Here is a 24,138-nt window from a genome sequence, read left to right on the forward strand (position 1 = left end):
TAGTTGTTCAAATATATGAGGAGAGTTTGGGGAAAAAAACTCCTTCTTTAAAAAAAAAATTTTTTTTAACATTTATTTATTTTTGAGACAGAGAGAGACAGAGCATGAACAGGGGAGGGTCAGAGAGAGAGAGGGAGACACAGAATCCGAAACAGGCTCCAGGCTCTGAGCTGTCAGCACAGAGCCCGACGCGGGGCTCGAACCCACGGACCACGAGATCATGACCTGAGCCGAAGTCGGCCGCTTAACTGACTGAGCCACCCAGGTGCCCCCAAAACTCCTTCTTTAAAAAAAATTTTTTTTAATGTGTATTCATTTTTGAGAGAGAGAGCGAGCGAGTAAGCACAAGCAGGGGAGGGGCAGAGAGAGAGGGAGACACAGAATCCAGAGCAGGCTCTAGGCTCTGAGCTATCAGCACAGAGCCTGACACAGGGCTTGAACCCATGAGCCTTGAGATCATGATCTGAGCCGACGTCAGATACCCAAACGACTGAGCCACCAGGGTGCCCCCCAAAACTCCTTCTTTGCATTCTTGACCCTTTCTGCCCTTCTCTTTCATGGTGCCTTTGGGTCACTCTCTTAATTTATGGACCTTCTTGGAAAACCACATTAGAGTGGCTGTAGCCAGGGAAGGCTTGATCCCAACTTGGATAACATAGCCTTAATGCCTACCCACTGAAAACTTAAAGTGAAGTATGGAAAAATACTTAAAATAATATTTTTAGTTCATAAAAATCTATCTCTTTTGCACTGCAGCTATAGTCCGTGATGACATGATGTGATACACACACACATACACACACACACACACACACACAGTGATATGCACACATGTGCACACACATTTTGTAAAGTTCCTGTGATCACATATCTGAGCACTATCCCCATGGATGTTAATTTCTAACTGTTTAGATACTCTTTTATCTGCATCCCAGATTAGAAGTGCAGCTGTTCTCCAGGCTCAGACACACTTGCCTGATCTTGAAGAGACATTAGGGGGTTTCTTGCAACTGTTTTGCTGAGATCTTTAGGAGAATTGGTTTTGGCTGGCTTTCTTTTGGTTCTTGAGTGGATTTTTTTTCCGGACCTTTCTGACCTTTAACTTTATTCATTCTTTGCTTATTCTGACCTCAAAGTGCCTTTAAACCCAAGAGGGCAACTAGACAGTGATGATCCAAAGTTATTTATGAGCTTGATGGTTGTATTAGTGGTTTTTCCATTTTGCCTCTCTCCCTGCAGCTCTTAGGCTGAAAGCACTTTGAAACAGGGTCTGTTTTCCTATAACTGCCTTCTTGCACTTGTTGGGCAAAATCAGAGCAGTGATTGAGTCCTCAACACCCTTATGGTGCTGCAGAGTAATAACATTTATCACACTTCTTGTTTAAGCCCTTTAGAGAATGACATTTCACAGTGTAATTTTGCTTCACAGATTTTTCCCTTGTGAGTTTTAACTTTCAGGGTAGAATTCTCTCTTATGGTTTCACCTTTTTCCTATTTTGTGTATCTGTGAGGAGTTGCACAAATAAGGCTCCTCTCCGCATTGCAAATGGAATCAGGTCATGCTCCCAAGTGCCCTTCACCTCAAGATTCCTGATTGTTTCTTCCTTATTTGTTGTGAGCAGGCCCAAATTGCCTCACCTCTAGCTGCCCTTTCCACTTTATGAAACAAGCGACTAATAGCAACGCGACTCTAAAAATTCCCGGATGACCTACATGTTGCTCTTTTTATTATCCCTTAAGAAATGTCTCCGTAATTGAAATCTAGAGTAGCAGAGTTTTGTGATCTTGTCATCTAGCGTTTTACTTATGTTTGCCTTATTTATACGGTGCCTTTAAACCCCGGGGTGGTCAAAGTCTGCCCGCGGGACCTGCAGGACTGAAACCAAGAATGTCGTCATTAATTCAAAGGTGAGAAGTTAAACAGTGGTCTCAGTGCCCACACTTGTTCGGGAGTCAGAAGGAGGAAAAGGGAAAGGAAGGGAAGAACGCTGGAACATTTTAGTGGGTAGCAGCAGGGAGAGGCGAGACATCTATGCCAAGATTTATACTGCATGCTACATTTTATTTATTTAGGGGGACATGGGTATCTGTTTTTTTTTTCCCTCTACAGTAATTTATCAGTGAGCGCATCCTGATTTAGTAGTGCACAGAGGACCCCCACTGCTAATTCTCCTTTATTTCATATCTTTCTTTTACCTTAACTCATAAAGTTCAGCATTGCTACTTTCTTTATCATCCATCCCAACCCTTTTTGATCTATAGCGCAAGCCCTCCTTTCCCCGCCTCTTTGTCCTTTCTTCACAGATTGCATTCCTCAGTATTGACATTTCAGTCATTTGATTTATCTCAACAGGTTCCCTGATGCCAACCAGATCATAATTCCCTTTCTGGCAGCATCACTTCAAGACCTTCCTGGTTATTTCCCTTGGCTCCTAGTATTTGTGGATCAGCACCTACGAGACTTACTGATGATTTGTCTCCTCTTTTAGGTTTCTGTTTGCTTAGATCCAAACCACAGGTGGTAACTTAGGAGGCCCGAAGATATCTGGAATTGTGTGAAATGTGAGCTTTGTTCTGCTTGGTAGGGAGTGCTGGAATGTTCTATCACGGGCATCTTCACAGAAGGGCCATTTCTGGAATTGGTTAAAACAGAAGGATCTGCCCATAAGCATTCTGTTAGCCATTTGTAAACCAAATACCATCTATCTAATTTTCCTGAGAGCTTTGAGTTGGGGAGAGCTGGGTTATCAGTTTTCAAAGTGGGTTATCTTTTTTTTTTTTTAACGTTTATTTATTTTTGAGACAGAGAGAGACAGAGCATGAACGGGGGAGGGGCAGAGAGAGAGGGAGACACAGAATCGGAAGCAGGCTCCAGGCTCTGAGCCATCAGCCTAGAGCCCGACGCGGGGCTCGAACTCACGGACAGCGAGATCGTGACCTGAGCTGAAGTCGGACGCTTAACCGACTGAGCCACCCAGGCGCCCCAAAAGTGGGTTATCTTTTTAAAAGAGGAACACACCTGTAAGAAACTCATACTAATTTTGGTTAGAGGGGAGTACGATACTCCTTTTCTTGTGCCATTTATTTTTTATCGGTATTTGTGTGGTCTGAGACACATACCACACACGCACGCACGCACACACGAGAGAAACATGACAGAGAAAAAAATTTTCCTTTTGTGAATTCTCATGATGTGACTTTAAAATACTGCATGCTGCATTATCACGAGACCTTCAGTTGTCCTGATTTGCATTAGTGAAATCTATTTCTCATGTCAGACAAGAGAAAGCTGCCTGCATTTCTCTTCCTGGTCCTTCTAGCTTTCTTTACACAGTTTCTATGATTTCTATGATAGAGGGAGGTTTCTTGGCTTGTGTATGATATATTAGAAATTAAGAAAAGTAGCTTTGTCCTTAAGTTGAATATAATCTAAAATTTGCCCATTATTTAAAATTATAATGCCATGAAGTACACTCATAATTCTCCGTTTCATTGCTTTACTCTGTAAGGCATGTGGGGTGGGTCTTTCAGGACTTCTCTGGTTGGGGTTCGTAAAGTTGATGCTCGCTCATCACATGATGGTAGATGAAAGACTTTCTGACTGTGGGTAGGAATGACTCTCAAAAATTCCCTTCCCCATCCTGTCAGTCCTAAGGATGCCCTGACAATGCAGCACTGTGGTGTGCACTTTCCCACTGTTCCCTCGTCTGTGAAATAAAGGAGTTCAATATGTCTCCCTGTCCTCAAATCGAATTTTAAATGGGCTTCCGTGGTACCTGGAGAGATTAGGGTAGCCATGAGGAAGAATTTCCTGACGCAGAGGGTGTCAAATTGCTTGAATGTTTGTATAATCACATTCTCAACAGACCCTAAAAAAATATTTTAATCTCTTTCAGATACCTGAAGGCAGAGGAGAGAACCTTTTGGCCTTGGGTCCATAGCTCAGTTTTGCAGTAGGGAAGACCAGAACAGGTAAAACCAATTTATAATTTCTGATAATGATACATGGATTTCTGTCCAATATCAATGTTCTACTGATTAAAAAATGTTCCTGGAATCCTGGGAAATGAGTCCAAGCTTATAGATAGGATGACTGAGTAAATAATACTATTATTATTATATAATATTTTTAATAATATATTATTATGTAATAATTATATAATTATTATTATTAGCAGTGACCAAGAATGTCAAGAGAAAAAAGCATGGGAAAAAATATTATAATGGCTATATATTTAATGTCAGAGGTAAAGAATAAGAAATTGACTTAATTTTCTTAAAAAAATCCATTTTTGTAAACTAACAAATTACAAAAAAAAAAAAAAAAAAAAGAGAAGAAGTAGAATCCAGACTTCATTTTTTGAGTAAGAGACACCAGTGGGGTCAGATTTGAGGACATGATGGGAAAAGTAGTATTAATATAAATTTTTTCAAAACATCAGTAGGTGAAGTCGTGAGGGAAATACGATCAGCGTCCAAATGTTCTACATGATTTATCTGGTACCAGGATTAACACTAATACATATCTGCCTGTTGGAATTACCAAGTAGAGTATGGTAGTAGAAACAACATTTGTCCCTAATGTCCAACATTTAGAATCATTTTTATAGATCGAACCAATCCTTACCAACGGGATTTATGGAGAATTGTAGAAAATTTAATTATTCTATTATAATAGTATGTACACTCTGCAATTAGGAATATTGCTGTAGGTATTGACTGAAAATGCATAGGCTGATGGCTTTTAATAAGAATGGAAGACGAGATACAAGAAGAAAACGGACTCCTTGTTGAGCTATGGCTTCTCAAAATGGCTTCTCACTTTTTTTTTATACATTTATTTATTTTTTGAGAGCATAGAGAGACAGAGCACAAGTTGGGGAGGGGCAGAGAGAGGAGACACAGAATCCAAAGCAGGCTCCAGGCTCTGAGCTGTCAGCACAGAGCCCGACACAGGGCTCGAACTCACAAACCTGAGATCATGACCTGAGCTGAAGTCGGACGCTTAACTGACTGAGCCACCCAGGTGCCCCTCACTTTTTTTTTTAAAGGCTGAGAGTGAAGTACTGATTTACCATTATATAAGGGGCATAATTTATCTGCACTGATTAAAATTATCAAGTATGCAGTGATAGCTCTTTATATTCCAGGTAAATGCTTCCTTTGTGCTTTTCAGCCAAGAATTACTGACATGATGTGGGAAAAGCTGAAGAAGTCAGTATTTGGGGTTTATTTTTATTCAGCAGGTGGCTTGAGATGGATTAATGGCAAATCACAATAAATTATTTATCAGATAATAAGTGTGATAATTGTTCTTATTTATCATCAGTATAACTTGCCTTGTTCTCCTGTCATGCTTTCAATCAAACACTCCCCAAAGATTTGCTGGTTAAAATATACAGCCAAAAGGTCATTCCAACAATTTTTACTCATAATGGCACACTGATTATCTCCTAATTGGAAAATGTAAACTAGGGGCTCTGTAAGTAATATGAGTGACCCTTGCATTTCTAACACAATGAGGAGAGTCACTCTGTACCTCATTCATCCTACCATGGGGGAACAGTACAATTTTCAGTAATTTTGATGGTGTCCTGAATTAATTGGAAATAACTTTTTTGTTTTCCATGGAGAAGGAAATAAACCCACATGCCCAAATTTGCTAAAAAAGTAGAGATGTAAAATACCACTCACTGTCTACTGTCCTGCTGGCAGCTAATCCATTGAAGCTTAATTGTAATTATCCACCAGGTCTGGGGCCAGAGAGGAATACTGATTACCGCTACGTGCGTTTCCATGGGCAAGACAGTGTATTGAGCCTGTTGCAAAGTTTCAAGTAAATTTATTTCTACCGGCAGCTGTAATGGATCATTGGTCATGGACTATTTCTGGACTTGGTGCAATGGGAGAAAATAATTCCAACCTATTTGTGCAGAATTCCTTAAAAGTTTACCATTCCATTAAAGGGCAACGGACACACACACAATACCCCACCCACTTGAGTCGGTCCAAATGGTCCAAGTTGGACCTGTGGTCATAATGGCCCAGGGTTATTTTCTTATGGGTTACCTCTTTGCCCAGAAATCCATACTCAGCTAGATAGCTGGCAAAAGTTTCCCAAACTTCCTTAATGAGAACAAAGTCCACATACTTCTCTGTCTCTCCCCTCCTTCCCTGTCTTCCTCCCTTCCCTCTCCCCCTTTCTTCTCCCTCTCACGTGTTTTTGGGTATGACCCTGAGGTCATAGCTCAGACAGGACCCTCTCCTAATGCTGGGCTTTCCACTGATGTGTACCCTGTCACACAGCTCATCGCCTTTTTTGCACATGCTGCTCCTTTGTGGCTCTGTGAAGCTTGCCCAACCCATGTGTTTATTCCTTTCTGTCTGCTTCTCCTGTATGATCTGGGAGTTTTCATGCATCTGGGTTGGATCACCATCTTTCCCAAGTTGCTTAGCATCTTTCCACAGCTCCTTTCTATAGCGCTCCTATTAATATGATAGGGCATGCCCCTCTAGACCCCCTTGCTGTGTTCTTATCTTGGTTTTAAGCCCCCTTACCATGCTTTCACCTCTTGCACAACTCTGTTTGGACCGTTTGTATTGTGTCTCATATTCCCAATCTTGCCCTCATCCTTGGACACTATTCAGTTGCCTCTTTCTAATGTTGCACATTGGGAGAGCTGGATTCACCTCTACCCCCTCAATTCAGTTAGCATAAGAGATTGAGCCTTCTGTCTTACCCCATAGTGGAGCTTGGGCAATATCAATTTTTGCTGATGGTAGAGGCTACTTTCTGACTCTCAATAACCTGTCAGTGGGCCAATTTTCCAAAAGGGACTTGATCGTTATTTCTTGGATTTTATCAGTTCATCGTGAAGTTGGCTTGCCCCATCTAGGAAATAGAAATTGTTAGTGAGCTGGGTGGTAGTGGTATATTCTCAAAGAGCTCCATACAGATTTTTCTTGAGTCCTCTTTTGGTTCTGGTACTGATTGAGATTCAGTGACTCCAATCCTGTGCACAAGGCAAGCAGTTCTTTCTGTGATCAAATGTTTTGAACCCCCAAATTAGGACACATGGATGAACAGCAGAACAGAATACTTGAAAACTTGAAAAATCTAGACTGTTGTGTTAGTTATCTATTGCTGTGTAACAAGTCACCCCCAAACTGAGGTGGCTTAAAACAATAAACATTTATTATCTCACACAGTTTTTGGGGGTCGGGAATTTGGGAGCAGTTTAGCTGGTGCAGGGTGTCTCATGTGGTTGTAGTCAAGATGTTGGCTGAGATGGCAGTTATCTGCAAGCTTGACATGGTGCTTCCATGATGACTCACTGAGATGGCTGCAGGCAGGACTCTGTTCTTCACACGTAGGTCTCTTTATAGGGCTGCTGAATATTCTCACAATATGGTAACTGCCTTCCCCAGAGCAAGTGATCCAAAACAGCAGGGTAGAAGCTGTAATGTCTTTTACAACCTAGCCTTGGAGGTCACACTCTATTATTTCCACAATATCCTATCCTTTTATTTCCGTAATATTCCAAAAGTCAGCCCAATTCATTATGGAAGGGGACAACCCAAGGACAAGAACACAGAGAGGTACGGATCACTGGGGACCATCTTGGAGGCCGTCTACCACAAAAGTGCAGACTCTTTTATTGTGCCTCGCGCGCTACTCTCGTTATCTTTCCAACCAGGCTTGAAATGTGGGGATGACTGTGCCTTGCTCAGCTCAGCTGAAAGAGGCTCAGGGCACATTATGTCCTTTGAACTCTCAAACCAGAAAACAAAAGACTCCAATGACCATGATGGTTAAAACAAATTGGGGGTTTAATTTATTCTTTTGTTCCTTTGTTATCAAACCTCGATGTTTCCCAATGTGTATTTCCCAGAGTACTAGTCCTGTGAAGTGCTCTACCAAAAATTATTTTGCAGTCAGACTCAGAGATCCACCATTTTCATGGCCTGATTGATGACTGAGAATTCTTGCAATAGAGATACTTGTTTGACTTTGTTCAACCCAGAATTTCTCAAGTTTATTTGTCCACAGGTTTTTTTTTTTCATTTTGTCATAGCTAAAAACAACCTCCAAAACTAGTGTTCTTTAAATTGTACATTTTGAAACGCTGGTCTAGATAGTTAGATGTCCATAACCAATATTATTTCAGAACAGATTTAAGGTGGTTGTAATATAAAAGTAGCACATTGAACCTACCTGGAATCACAGAGTTGTGTATGGCTAGCAGACTGAAGCCCTTGAAGGGCAATCTTATACCCCCAATATCTAACTCAAAGCCTGAAACTGTTTGCTGGGGAACCCTCAATCAACCTTCCTTTTTGCTATGGCTAAGAGCATGCACTTTGATGTTTCTTTATGCCTATATGAAATCTCTATTGAAAACTGGTCCTCAAAGTCTTTCAGAGAGTGTTAACCTTCTTCCTCCAGCTGGAGGAAATTTTCTCCACCTACATATAAACTCCAAGAAGCATTGCACTGCTGAGATTAAGCATCTCTTAGCTGGTGTATTTTATGGCTGAATTGTTTGTCTTGGTATGTAAGCCTCTGGGGCATAACCATTTCTTCTTATGAGTCTGGTATAGCACTCAGCACACTGTCAGCACTCAACCCAAAATAAATCATCATAATAATAGTCATAAACATAAATCAAGGGAGCACAATTCAACTTATTTATAGCCTTACAGAAGAAGCACAATAGAAAAAGTGCAGTTATTTTCCACCATATTATCCTATATCATTTCCAAGCAAAATGTCATATTGTCCACTAGTGTGTAACCAGGTAATGAAGGATTCTGGCATAACCTGCAAATTCCATGGGGCCAGAGTTAAATGATGTGAGGCTAGAAGCTCATGTTTCCCAAGTTTCTATAATTAAAATCTGAATTTCTAGGGCTTATTAAGGTAGTATTTATCATATAATTATGTTGACATTTTAAAAAGGAAAAGTGCTTAAGACAAATTATGTAGTAATATTTAATCACAAAAATCTACTTGTTCTGCTCATTTCTTCAAAGTTCTTCTCTTTGATCTCCAAGGTGAAAGCTTAAGCTTAATGAAGATTTTAATCTAATGTTTAATATAATGGATACCAGTGGATTAGTTAGTGGGTTATCCCTTCTATATAATATATAAGGTGCTTTTACCACATTGAAATCCAGGCCACTCTTACAGTTGGGCTTGTGATGACTGAATATCAAAATATAGTAGTCACATTTTCCATTTTTTTAACATGGGGGAATTTTGAAAACACATCTACGCATACATACATACGTACACACACTCATACTCACCGCTCCCCATATATGTAAAAATATCAATCCTCAATATATCTATCTTCAAGCAAGCCACTTCAATGTTTTTTTTTTTTTTTTTTTTTTTTTTTTTAATTTTTTTTTTTCAACGTTTATTTATTTTTGGGACAGAGAGAGACAGAGCATGAACGGGGGAGGGGCAGAGAGAGAAGGAGACACAGAATCGGAAACAGGCTCCAGGCTCCGAGCCATCAGCCCAGAGCCCGACGCGGGGCTCGAACTCACGGACCGCGAGATCGTGACCTGGCTGAAGTCGGACGCTTAACCGACTGCGCCACCCAGGCGCCCCGCCACTTCAATGTTTTGATAGACTTCTCAGGCTTTTATTTAAGCATATACTTTAAAAAATATACAAGTAATACATGACTATATTCTCCTTTTGTGTTTTTATTCTTTTTAAAAATGTTTATTTATTTATTTCGAGACAGAGAGAGAGAAAGAGAAAGGGAGGGAGGGGCAGAGAGAAAAGGAGAGAGAGAATCCCAAGCAGGTTTATAGCACAGAGCCCGAGGCAGGGCTCAATCTCAGGAACTGTGAGATCATGACCTGAGCCAAAATCAAGAGTTGATGCTTAACTGACTGAGCCACCCAGGCACCCCTCTTTTGTGGTTTTTATTAAGATATTTTAGATAGAGCTGAAGTTCTCTTAAACTACCATCTAGACCTTGCCCTCTCTTTTGTTAGCGGCATTCCCTTTTTTGAGTGCTGCCTTTTAAATGCTATTCATGCTCATAAATTTGGTTTATATTCTTCCAGATTTTTGTTGTTTTGCACTAACATACATATATATGTATTTCTATGAAATGTACAGTATTGTTTGTACATTAAGATGTATTTTACAATAAAATGTATTTCCATTATATTTTATGTAATTTTATGCAAATTACTTGTATATTTTTTATTCTTTTAAAATGTTTACTTATGAGAGAGAGAGAGAGGGGGAGAGAGAGGGGAGGGGCAGAGAGAGGGAAACAGAGGATCTGACGTGGGCTCTGTGCTGACAGCAGAGAGCCCCACATGGGGCTCGAACCCATGAACCATGAGATCATGACCTGAGCCAAAGTCAGACGCCTAACTGACTGAGCCACCCAGGTGCCCCTATGCAAATTACTTTTAAACAAAATTATCTATAGCTATGTGCACATATGTACACACTCATACTTTAGTTCATTCATTTTATCCACTATATAATATTTCATCTCTTGAATATACAACATTTTATTTAACAATTCCATGATTTCTACTGCAATGAACATCTTTGCATATGCCTAGAGCAGTTTAAAATTTTTTTAATTTTTATTAAAAATGATATCTAGAAGTTTAAAAGCTGCGTCATGAATATGGACATTTTTTATTTTATTTAAAAAAATTTTTTTTAACATTTTATTTATTTTTGAGACAGGGAGAGACAGAGCATGAACAGGGGAGGGTCAGAGAGAGGGAGATACAGAATCTGAAACAGGCTCCAGGCTCTGAGCTGTCAGCACAGAGCCCGACGCAGGGCTCGAACTCACGGACCGTGAGATCATGACCTGAGCTGAAGTCGGCCGCTTAACCGACTGAGCCACCCAGGCGCCCCTGGACATTTTTTATTTTAACAGGTGGTGTAAAGTGAATGTTCTAATTTCCACAGCCAACACTAGTGAATAGATCCCTTTCTTTGAAATACCTTCCCAATGCATAGTATTTTCAAATGTTAGCACTTCTTCTTACCTGATTGGTGCAAAATGTCATTAGTGATTTAACTTGCATTTCCCTGTTTGTTAGTAAGAGTGAACCTATTGTCATATGTTTCTTGTCCATTTGTATTTCCTTTTCAGTGAATTGCTTATTTATATTCTTTATTTTCCTATTTGATTGTCTTTTTCTTATTAATTTGTATAACTTCTTCCTAAATTCTGGATACAAATATTTTATCTTTCATATTTGTTTTAAATATCCTTCAAAATCTGGCTTTTGTCTTTTTTTTGTTTAAATGTAGTTTAAAATTTTCAGGTAAAATGGGGTGCCTGGGTGGCTCAGTCAATTAAGTATCTGACTTTGGCTCAGGTCATGATTTCACAGCTCGTGAGTTTGAGCCCCATGTCAGGCTCTGACAGTTCAGAGCCTGGAGCCTACTTTGGATTCTGTGTCTCTCTCTCTCTGCCCCTCCCCTGCTCACTCTCCATTTCTGTCTCTTTCTCAAAAATAAATGATTAAAAAAATTTTAAATTTTCAGGTAATCAAATTTACTTATAATTTTCTTTTATGGTTTTTACTTTTTTCTAAGTTTAGAAAGACAAGTTTTGATTTGTTTTGTTTTGTTTTTTCCTTTTAGTCACAATGAGTTTGCAGTAATTCTGGATCTTGGCTTGATCAGATGTGAAATCAACGTAGAACTGAAATTCAGCTAGTCAATAACTAGACTTAATGAACTTAATGGAGAATTGCAGAAAATATCTAATACATGTACCCCATTAAAAAAAAAAGCAAGGGTACCATTTTCTTTTTTCATCAATGATTTTATGCCTGAGCTTATTATATTTAGCAGTTGGATTCCCCTCCTTTGATTTCCACCATCATCTAATCAGACATTTGGCAATCTCCATTAAATGGCTTTCTCATTCTGTCACTAAAATTTTAACAGCAGTTGTTAAATGAAACAAGAGAAAGCTGTGTTCACCAAGATGTACTCCAATTGCAAGGGAAAATGGCTTCGGAATTGGAATCAACACGGTTATGTCACATGAGAAAAATTTCTCTCCAACTTTCCTGCTTTATGTACACCTGCCACTCTCTGTTTTTACGGTAGGTTTTCTATATCCAAACACCTTCCAGAACGCTTATCCTTGTCTGCTTTATTAACATTTGTTAATATCTTACTCTGGTAAGATATCAAGCAGTGAGACAATTAGAAGTTTGATAAGGTCTAAAGTGACAGCTGCCCAAGTTTTCAGCAATGGAGATGGAATCTTAATGAGATGGACAGACTCCTGCCACACCACTGTGCCATGGGGCCAGCCTCCATACAGGGTACACGCACTAATGTAAGAGCATGTGGCAGATCATGGCCACTTTGGTAGTTTTAGGCTTGTTTTAGGTATCGGTGGATTGACTGGGTGGCATTGAAAACATCTTTTTCAAGGAAAATTTAAATGTTACTATATGGCTAATATTATATTGGATGTTTTTAATGAAGATCTTTCATATGTCTTATATTGTTTAGTCCTTACAATAAACCTGAAAAGTATTATTTTTAAACCACAGCTTTATTGAGATATACTTCAAATACCAGACAATTCACCCACTTAAAGGATTCGGTTAAGTGGTTTTTAGTATGTTTATGGAGTTGTGAAACTGTCACCACCATCAATTTTAGAATATTTTCATCATCGCTCCATGAATCCCCATGCCCCTTAGCTGTCACTTCACCATCCCAGCCTTAGACCCCCATTAATCCACTTTCTGCTGCTATAAATTTGCCTTTTCTGGACATTTCATGTAAATGGAACCATTCCATATGTCGTCTTTTGTGACTGGCTTCTTTCATCTAGTGTGTTTTCAAGGTTCATTCCTATTCTAACATGTATTAGTGTTTTATTCTTTATTAATGATGAATAATATTCCATTGCATGGATATACCATATTTTGTTTATCCACTCATCAGTTGATTAAAATTTGAGTTGTCTCCAGTCTGATAGGTGTTATTATCCTCATTGGATAAATGAAAAAACAGTGTCAAAGCACTCAAGCGATCTATCCACTCTCACACAGCCAGTGTCAGAACTGTAGATTAAATCCAATGCACATTTCATAATTTAAGAATATCTGCTTTCATTTCTTTCACTTTCATTTCGTTTCCTCTTAAGATTAAAGATACGCCAATATTTATGTTTAGGAATATTGCTATTAACTTGATTCTTTTGATGCTAAGTCATTTTCTTTGATCCCCCTTGATAGGGACCAACTTCCTGGGCACCATGAGTGTAATGAGATTTATATACATCAAAAGCTCAACACAGATATTCTCCAAGTGCATATACTTCAGAATCCCACTCATTATCGTTGTGCTAACCTGTTAACTTTTGACAGTTTGGTAGTTGATGACAGTGAACAAATTCCTGGCTGATATGTTAGTTATGATTTGAAAGCAGGGAGGAGTAAAATGTCTTGAAATTTTTCCTAGTTCCAAATTTAACAGATTTAGAGAGCTCTGCTTCCTTGCTCAATATGTTAAATGTGGGAGAATGTCTCAAGTGTAAAAACAAATGATGCTAAGGGTGAACAATAAAATTTCTGATCCCATAGCTTATTTTAAGGTTATTCATATCTGGTGTTTAGCATAGTAAAAATGGAATTGTTGAATTTGAAGTTGGACATTGCAATGAATGTCTCTCATATATGGAAGAAAATATCAATTAATTTAAAAGGCCCCTTGGGACTTATTGATCATCATTCTGTGCCAAATAAATTATTAATGATCAAATGAAGTGGCAAAAATATTCCATATTTAGCAATATTACTTGAAACAAATGATTTCTGATATCTGGTTGTAGGGCAAGTAGGATTTCTAGGTAAGGAAACCCTAGATCCATAGTTTTTCTATTTGCGAGGGATTTTACCTATCAGCTAATTTTCAACACCCCCCCCCCCCCTTTTTTTAACAGTTGGGGAAACTATGTCCTGAAAAGGTTAAGATCTTTTTTAAGGTTACAGAGTGAAGGTCGGTCTTCTTATGCTTCATCTGACTAACAACTATTCTTAAGACTTAGTAGATGTTTTTGGCAGGAGACATCCCTGACATCCTTCCTCAATTCTCCTTCGATTTTCCAAAGTTTCCAAGGATATTATAATGATTTGTTGTGTGAACTCAGTTAAATGTGAGTTTGACTATGTCTTGCTTTCCAGTGTATTCCTACTGTCCAGCCAATCTGGGAACATAATGGATGTTCTATAAATATTTGTTGAATGAATTGAGCTTGTGTTTCTGTGAGACTCTATCAGTGTTGTTTCATGCTTTTCTCTCTCGTGGTCCAGGCTAGATTTTTTTCTATGTTTTTAGCAATGGGACACTTTCTTGATCACTAACAATTTACAGAAAACTCCAGTGCATGAGAAAGATGATAGAAGAGCTGTCTTGGTTGAAGCAAGGTTGAACTCTGTGGTAGGGGTAAGGGCTGGGGAGAGGACACATCTCAGAAGAGTGCCAAGGGTCCTGGGATCACAGCTGAAAACCCTCATTCCAGACTCTTAAAGAGAATTAAGATCCCAACTAGGAATAGCTATTGCATATTCATTAGTCCGCATCCTGTTTGAGGAAAGTAATGATCCGTGAGCTTATATGAGAGTCTAAGTCTTAAAGAAGCTATATATTCATTCAGTTCTCTTACCAATCATGTAATGAGTACCTACTATGTACTAGGCTCTGTTTTAATAACTAGGGATATAAAACAATGGGCAAAATGGCTCAAAATATTTTCCCTCACTGAGCTTATATTCTGATAGGGGAAGATAGACAATAAAAAAAGATAAGTTATGTAGTATGTTTGATGGTGATAGGTCTATAGAGAAAAGTGTGAAAGGAGTACAGGGTGTGTGTGTGTGTGTGTGTGTGTGTGTGTGTGTGTTGTGGAACTGCAATTTTAAATGGGGTAGTCATGGAAGGTCTAAGTGAGAAAGTGTCTGCATATTGACTTGAAGAAAGTGAGGGCACGAGCCATAGGCCATCTGGGACAATAAGTACAACACCCTAAGTGAAAGCATGCCTGGCACGGGAGAAGAGGGTTTCTCTCTTCTTTCTCCTTTGCATGAGATTCCTTGGATTACGGAGAATCATAGAAGAATTTTGATCAAGGAAATGATTTGGTTGGATTTTCTTCTTTCAGATCCTACCTGTAGGCAATAGGTAGGAAGGTGTTTTCCTTATGAATGATCTAAGAATAACTTACCCAATGTCATGGGATTCAGTTTCGTATGGCCAATTAATTGTTTGACGCAAATAAATGCTTATTTGAGATGTAAATGAATGGTCTTCCCATTTCTTTCCCCGTTCCTGTGTAGAAGGGAAGAGTTAAGAATCTCCTTTCTTAAGAGGTCTTTCAAATAGGCTAGAGTCTCATCGAGGGTAGTTTAGGAGAGGCCTTGCCTGAAGGCAGATCAATCTCTCAAGTCTCATTACTGCCCAAAGAGTCTTTGCAATAGACTGAGCCTCTCCAGGTGATCTCAAATTCTCTCTATTAACCAGGAGAAAGTCCCCTGACACTGTCATCTGTTCAGTTTTCCCTGCATCAGATGCAGAGGAAATACTGGGGCGTCACAGCCCTTAGGGGGTGTAGGAGCACCGTTCTCCATCGTTTAGACCGTGAGCAGCATCATTAGGGTGATGCTGAAGGAAACGAGTCCTGAGAGGTTGCTGTGTGACCACATTTGCTATAGACCCTATTTTCTAAAATGCTTCTCTAGTTTCTTTCAAGGGAGGTTGTTATCTGCCACTCTAAACAACTTGCTTTGTAGCCAAGTCACTTGTGGGGAGGACAAGTTATGAGGCTTCTGAACCAGGCTGGTTATGGGAGAAACAGAATGGCGACCAAGGGCCTTTAAGTGCTGTTCAAATTATGGTTTTCTTTGGGGCCCCGTGGAGTATTGTGTTTATGTTTTATTTAGTGAGTGCCTGACACTGAAAAATGGATGCCATACAGCTTTCTAGTGGGAGGCTGGGGAAGGTGAGTCAGAACATCAGAGCAGAGGGGAGCTTGAAGTGGAGGAAATATATACCCTGTCCTGTCATTACTGAGTTCATCCTCTTCAGTTATTTTCACCTGTTAAATGTCTTGTGCTGTGGCTCCCCTGAGGCCCAGCCTTGGGTAAATGCTTGTTACTGCTTGGAGGTTGTTGGTAGTGGTGCTGGTGGGGGGCGAGGTGAGGGGATAGATGGAAGAGGAGACTTATGATGCATCATGAAAAAAAGACCCCATGCTTACACTAATACATGTACTTCATGCAAAAATGAATTCTTTTCATTTATTAAGATATTCCAGGTGAGCCCTTATTAAAGGAACTGAATGGCAAATTATTTGTAAAACAGTTTTTTCCTAATTAAAAATGGATTTTCCTGGTACTTATTGCCTGAAAACAGGAAACAACTATAAGACACCTTGTTAGACATCACTTGAGCTTGGCTTAGGGATGTGAAAAGTACTTGGCTTTGGATACCAGAGTGACCAGGTTTGAATCTTGCGTCCACCATTTGTAAGCTCTGTGACTATGGATAAATCACTTCTCTTCAGAGTCTTCAACTGATTCATGTGCAGAAACGGGGGTGATGATTTTTCTCACACTGGATTGTTGTGATGTAAAGTATCTGGCACATGATAGAGGCTCAGTGTTATTTTGTTCTGTTCTTCCTCCACTGGTGTGCATTAACACACCAATTTAAGCTGAACAGAAAACATGAACTTGGTTTATTAGAAAAATTAGCCAGTTATGGTAAAGAAACTATTCCTTCCTTCCTCAAATTATTAATTAATTAATTAATTAATTAAATCTGTAATGTTATTAAAAATTTTTTTTTCTAACATTTATTTATTTTTGAGACAGAGAGAGACAGAGCATGAACGGGGGAGGGTCAGAGAGAGAGGGAGACACAGAATCCGAAACAGGCTCCAGGCTCTGAGCTGTCAGCACAGAGCCCGACGCGGGGCTCGAACTCACAGACAGAGAGATCATGACCTGAGCCAAAGTCGGACGCTCAACTGACTGGTCCACCCAGGCGCCCCTATAATGTTATTTTTTTTAAAGTAAACTCAGCACCCAACACGAGGCTTGAACTCACAACTCTGAAGTCAAGAGTCACATGCTCCACCGACCGAGCCAGCCAGGTGCCTCTCAAATTGTTTTTGTGTTTTCCTTGGACTTTGATGACTTATCCTTAAGTCTGAAATCACCTATGATAACTTTCTGACTCTAGCTGCTGCAACAGCCTCAAAAATTTCCGCTGCCTGGCCCTGCTCATCTCTCAGAGACTTGGAATTGATGCCACATTGGAACTCATCACATTTACCAATATGTCAGTCTGTCATATTGGATTTTGGATTTCCTCTGAGTACCAAAATTCAACATTTGATACTGAGTCAGTTGCCTCACATTTGGGAAAACGCTTCATGTAACTAATAGATTTTATAGAAGCCGGAAAATGGTAGAAAAAACATTTCCCAAAGTTTACGTGTTCACTACATTTATTTTCTCATAGACCAAATAAGAATGCCATAATTCTAAGACATTGGAGTCGACCACCCCGAAGGAACTCCACCGATGGTGGGCACTGTAATAAAACACAGGAAACTGGCCCAGATGTTACAAAACAGCATAATATTTGTCATTTTGACAGTCTTTGGGGTGGGAGGTGCTGCTTGGTCTTCTCCTATGGAGGAGATATATCCATTTACTGTTATAACCCTGGACCGTTTCCTTCTATAAAGGATGAGTTGCTTGCAGATAGTTATTCATTTACGATATTAAAGTTTCTGTGTCTTAAAGTATTCTTGCTCTCTGGTGGAAATTCTAAGGGGAGGCAGTGGGTTTCCGCATTTGCCAAGTCGTGGTATTATTGATTTCCCCAGGAATCACCTTGGCCATGAGTGTTGGGTTTGTGACTCACTGTGGAACGTATTGGTATGCTAAACATCTGAAAGTACATTGTGTTTATATTTCTTTATCAGGGCAAATGGCAGGATAAGGATTTCATTTTGTTTCTGGCTATGATGATCGAATAGGTGGAGCCTCTACTGCTCTCGCTTTCATATTTTCTAGTGTGGTTTCTTCATTTGTCAGAGTAACCAGATTGCTTTATTTCTTAGTATCTGTCAAAAGGCCTGTAGAGAAGGATCAATCCCTCCTTGCTCCAATAATCCTGTAACTTCATCTTGTGACCAATGTTCTGATTTTTGAACTTGTATCCCCAAATTAGTACCATTCTTCCAAAGAGTTTTCTGGGAAGGCTAAACACTAAGTCCAGTGATGTTGCAAACACTGCTGTATGATTGCTCGAACCATTTCTGGGACTTCCAGAATGGAAACTGTCTTCAGAGGCAAAACACTGGTCACATGGACAAGAGTTTACTGATTATTGGGAACTTTAAAATCTAACACCTGTATTGATCTCTTTGAAAAATCAACACTTTGAATGGATACGCTGTAGTTTGTTTTTGAAAAAAAATTAGCCTCATTACTGTATGGTCACAGCTGACAAGTTATAGAAAAGAATAATTATAATAACACAGCCATAGCCAATGGCTTGTGCTAGAAAGGACAGTGCGAAGTTTTCAGCTTTTCTTTCGTCATCAGCATTCTCTTCTTTTCCAGTCATTACTGCACGCATTAGTACTTGTTTCTTTTCCGCCTTGATTTTTTTTTTTTTTTTTTTAAATCTTTCTGTTGAGGATTTCTTCCAGGATCCCGGAACTGGTAGTCTCGCTTATTTAGGGGAATCTTTTATATTCCTGGTTCCATGCAAATTCCTTGGTGGTTCCAAACTTTATTTGTTGTTCTCTCCTTTCTAGCCAAGACCATCTTTACTTTTGGCTCCTGAAGTCCTATTAGCCCAGCTACTCTTCCGCATCAGTGGAAACGGCTAACCACTTTGCTTCCTCATGATACTTACTGACTTTGCCACTACTTTCCTGTAATGTTGTATTTGAAATCTGAACTCATAGTAAGAAAAGTCATGCATAATGGTTAAGATTTGTAATAACCTTTTATATGTTGTATTGCGGTGTGTGTGTATGTGTATTCTCTTTTCTGGATTCTTGTTTTTTTACTTTGTGCCCCATCGGTCAAGTTTCTACTAATTACTAAGGCTCAATCATATTCAGAAGGAGAATATTTTTGTAGAGCAGCATTTAGGAGTTTGGTAGCATGCAGAATTTGCAAGAAAAAGGAAACTCAAAGTCAGGAAGACTGATAAGTGACCCAGTCAACCTGAGTCCCTGGGCACCACACTTACTTTTTGCTTCAATAAAGTCTGCTTCAAAGCAATCTCAATCCTTCATCAAAGAGATTTCCAGAGCACTCCCAATGGGTTAACATAAATCTTACTGTTCTCACTCTTTTTTCCCCCCTTCCAAGTTGCCTTTCAAAAAAATCAGTCCTTGTGTCTCCATTTCTTTAAATCTTTTATCCTCGGGCCGCTACCAGTGGCTGTATGGATTACATATCAGCAGTTAAGAATATTCCACAAAGTCCTGGCTTGTTCTCACCCTGCAGTGCTTACAGTCACCGATTGTGATGAAAGGAATTTGAAAGGCACAGCCAGGCAATCCTTAACCGGCTCAGCACATTCCCTCTCTGCGGCTTATCGCGCTGTAGATGTTCTTTTGACCAGCCATCAGTCATGTTTGAAACTTTCCCGTGATTCCTGAGATATGAACCCCTTTGATAGAAGTTAACAATACAGCCCATGCAGCACGGGCTAAGGAAAATACTTTTGACTTCATGTTAAAGAAATGCTTTGTTCCAGCTCAGATTTTTATACTTTCTTAGTGTCTCCTTTCTCCTGGGTAGCCTCCATGGCCCCCCGCCAGGCAAGCCAAGTGTGAGCACCCACGGATGCTTAAGTGGCTGTCATAACCATAGAAGAAAGGCACCTAGAGGGAGATTGAGAGGAATAAAGAGGAGCAGAAAAAAAGGTGGAGCAGAGACAGAAGGAGACGAAAAGAAAATGAAAAGAGCATATCAAGTCGAAGACAGAAGGTTTTGAAATGTTTTGGGGAGCAGGAGGTTTGTTCGTTATTTGTATCTTACCGTATGTGATTCCTTCCTTGTTTTTAAAAATTTAGGCTTTAGGGGCACCTGGGTGGCTCAGTCAGTTAAGCGTCCGACTTCAGCTCAGGTCATGATCTCACAGTTTGTAGGTCTGAGCCCTGCGTTGAGCTCTCTGTTGTCAGCACAGATCCTCTGTCACCTTTCTCTCTCTGCTCCCCCCACCCCCCGCGTGTACTCTTCCTCTCTCTTTCAAAAATAAATAAACATTAAAAAAATAAATAAAAATTTAGGCTTTACTTTACATTTTTTTAATGTTTATTTATTTTTGAGAGAGAGAGAGAGAAAGAGAGAGAGAGAGCACAAGCAGGGGAGGAGCACAGAGAGATAGGGAGACACAGAATCCAAAACAGGCTCCAGGCTCTGAGCTGTCAGCACAGAGCCTGACACAGGGCTCGAACTCACAAACCATGAGATCATGACCTGAGCCAAAGCCAGATGCTCAACCGACTGAGCCACCCAGGCGCCCCTAGGCTTTACTTTAAAAAATTTGAATTTTTATGCCTGGTTCAGGGTAGCAGGGCAGATAACTCTGCTATGCTGGTGAGAATTTAGCTCTGAGCTCTGGGGGCTAATATTTAAACATCAAAGAAGACAAGGAGCCCTCATAGCAATCAGGCAGACTTCATTTTCAGTTATTTTAACTGAAAGAGAAGAGAGGAGTCTTCTGCAAAATTATGGGGCCCTGGACCCCCATATTATCATGCATTATTGTGCATGGACGGGGTGTTGATTGCGCAGTGCTATGGGAAAGCTATTTATCAACTGAGCAACATAAAAATTAAGTGCCACCTACATCCCTGTGTTGAGGGTTGGAGATTGGAATTAAAATGTCACCCTTTCTTTTATCTTCAGCTGTGGTTTGGAGGCACTTCCCTGGAGGGTTGATTTGCTCCTTCTTTCTACTGCGTTGGAATAATTCCATTAAAAGTCTTTTGCTTACTCAAGTAAAACACCCTACCAAGTGAGTGGCATTTGGCAAACTCACTCCCTTTTCTTGATTATTCTGGTCTATTGATCTGTGTCTCTGGAGAAATTCTGGAAACTTCCAAGAAGTCTTTTGCAGTTTAAAATATTATCTCCCTGGCGATTAACTCAAATCAGAGGCTAATAAGATGAATTCCTTCCTTGCATTGGCGATCCCAGGTCTTCCTTCACTCCCATCAATCCTCCAGCTCTCAGAGACCTTAGAAATGAAGAAGTATATTTGTCACCAGTGGGTAGCAAGGCAGTGGAACAATTCAGATTGGCTAGACAGAAATAAATGCCTTTGCAGGAAAAGTAGAGGGCGCACAGTGGGTTGTAGGAAATTGGAAAGAGGGAATTTTGCATGGATATGGTGGAAAGATAAACCTCATTCTGACTCTAACCTCTGTTTTTTTTTTTCCTTCCCCTCCCCCATGGGTTTCTGTTAAGTTTCTCAGGATCCACATAAGAGTGAAAATATATTCATCCTATCACTGGTAAAATTCTGTGGGGTCTGGATCCAAATCATTTGCCACTGGGAGCAAGGGGAAAAAAATGAAAATGTCTTCCTTTGTACATTATTTAGGAAACATCATAATTGGCTTTTGAACTCCTGGAACACACAAAGAAAGAAGGCAGTAAGCTTTTTCAGAGAGTCTACTTTCTCCCGAAGAGCAGAGAGCAAAAAAATGAATGATGGGCTACTTCTAATTTATAATGATGGTTTCATCTCTTCCAGATATTACTTTAGTTCTTGGATGATCGCTTCTCCCCACCTGAATCCCGATTGCTTTTTAAAGATGAAAAAGATCACAGAGGCTATAGAGTCAATTTCTAGTCATTACAAGTTTGCAACGTACACATGGCTTCCGATACTAGTTTAAATTTCTTTGAATAATGAAAATTTTGGTTTTTATTTTTTTCTTTGATTCATAGCTTGATTGACAAACAAATGCTTGTAAATAAAGCTGGCTAGTTCATATCTCTTTTTAAATTTTGTTTGTGCCGAAGCCCAGATTTCAGGTCTCCTCAACTAAGTTCTTTTGAACATAACTAGTGGCTTACTTTATTAGAAGAAACTAAATAGGCAACATGAGAAAGACTGCTAATACGTATATGTCTTACATAATAAGAACATAGGGTGGTTAGCAAGAAACATATAAAGTGTCTTATAATATTGAGGCGGGTTATCCTTTTGTGCTTGCTGTTGGATCTGGCACTTTTTGTTTTTTAATGTAGGCTGTAGTTTTAGGTATTCTGAAGCTCTGACCACTTTCATTCATACTTACATAAAAAAAAAAAAATTGGAATGCTCCCCAAAAGAAATGGTAATGTTTTATGCTACTTTTTTTAAGAAAGAGAATTTGATCTTTAGCAAAGAGCAAGGATAAAATCCATGTATTAATCATTCCCACTGCCTTTGTCCCAAATTTAAGATTATTGCTTCTCTCTCTGCTTCAACATCTTCTTTAACTGATGCTTCTTCTTTTAGACAGGGAAAAATAAGGATAAAGGGTAGAATATATGGGGACAAATGATAGGGCAAGATGTATTCATTCTCTAGGAGCAGGAACCATATCTTCTTTAGCATGGATTCCAGTCTCAGCCTGTCTCACTTTGCCAAATATTTAGAACAGCAGCTTGAATCAGAATCATTTGATTTTGTTGATGGGATAAATGAGTAAGAAGACAGGATTTGTGGGCAAGTCTAGACCAATAGTTTCTGGAGTGTGGTTCTGTGTAACCCTAGTCTAGATATATACCTCATGAAAGTATTCTGTACAAAAAATTCTGGGTAGGAGAAAACAGATGGAAAAACATTACGTATTATATTTGATTTAGGGGAGTCAAAATATACATTAGTATATTAAGGACTGTGAAAAAGTCCCATAGGAAAGAAATCTGTGGGACAGGAATAAACCCAAGGTGTTTCCAATCTATTTGACCGTGGAACTATTTTTCCTCTTTTTCGAAACTTCCCTCCTCTTAAAGTCTCACAGAACCATGCTCTGATTAATGTCCTGGATTAAGGTAGATTGGATTAAGATTGGAAAATCTTGTCTTCTTTGGGAACTGGATTCAAGATGTGTTTATTTTGAACATGCACAGTGCCTTCAGCTATCACAGGAAACCCCATTAGTAAGAAAAGGTAGCCAATGAAGTCAAAACCTTCATTTCCTATGAGGTCAGAAAAAAATCAGTGGAAACAAAAATGTCAATGAAATATTGCTTTGAGAGGAACCAGATACATCTTGAAATATAAATGTCTATTATGGGAAGCAGTGGTTGGGTCTGCCTAAAATGTTTGCTGTTGAAGAGTCACGGGCTTAATCTTCCAGAGAGAAACCGTGTGCTCTCCTGGAATGCATAACAATTTGGCATGGGCAAGCAGTGTGGACTGATGATTTTATGTGTCTTTGATTTTTTTCGTGTTTTTCTAGAGTCAGAGTGGACTGAAAAAATCAGGCCCCATAAATATTTTTTCTTATATTTGTAAGGCTCGTGAAGAGATTTACCATGAAGAGGCCAGTGTACTGTTTCCTGGGCAAGCTTCGTTGTGTCTTGCTCTGTTCTGAGCATCATTAGAGCCCTCGTTTGAGACAAATGGGCTCCATCATTTCTTCACCATTCAGGCCCGTAGGAGGAAGATGGCACGTGAGTGAAGCTTCGACATGGCAGTCACCTTCCCTTTATTTCTGCTCTCCCTTCTTTTTGGGTAATGAATCGGGGTGTCGTTAGCTGCCTGCCTTGTGTTCATCACTGTCAGTACTGGCAGGGTAACAGATAATGGCAGAGATTCAAGGCCACCCAGGGAATGAAGCCTGACAGGACCTCATTTATCACTCCCCTTTTAGGGGGTCTCTGTGGTAGAGCTAGCATCAAAGCTGTAATCGAAGCTCACCAGGTCGCACAGGGGCCAGGCAGGATTGCTCCGCCAAAAAGCAACTGGAGCTGTCAAATCTGTTTTGTAAATGAAGTGCTTTTCTAGAGACAGTGTTGTTTATAATTGTCATTCTGTACGTAGTCCCTCAATATCCAAGAGCTGTT

At 39.7% G+C, this 24,138-nt stretch overlaps 1 long non-coding RNA gene across 1 annotated transcript; it reads left to right on the forward strand.

Moving 5' to 3' along the window:
• Positions 1 to 1,475: 1,475 nt before the first annotated feature.
• LOC147581752 (uncharacterized) lies at positions 1,476 to 23,816 on the forward strand. The gene is made up of 3 exons (XR_015249744.1): positions 1,476 to 1,908; positions 3,897 to 3,972; positions 23,589 to 23,816. It is a non-coding gene; the product is annotated as an uncharacterized LOC147581752 (long non-coding RNA).
• The last annotated feature ends 322 nt before the right edge of the window (positions 23,817 to 24,138 follow it).

This window comes from Puma concolor, chromosome B1, assembly GCF_028749965.1.
Source record: "Puma concolor isolate L17-30 chromosome B1, mPumCon1.1.hap2, whole genome shotgun sequence".
Classification (NCBI taxonomy): Eukaryota; Metazoa; Chordata; class Mammalia; order Carnivora; family Felidae; genus Puma; species Puma concolor.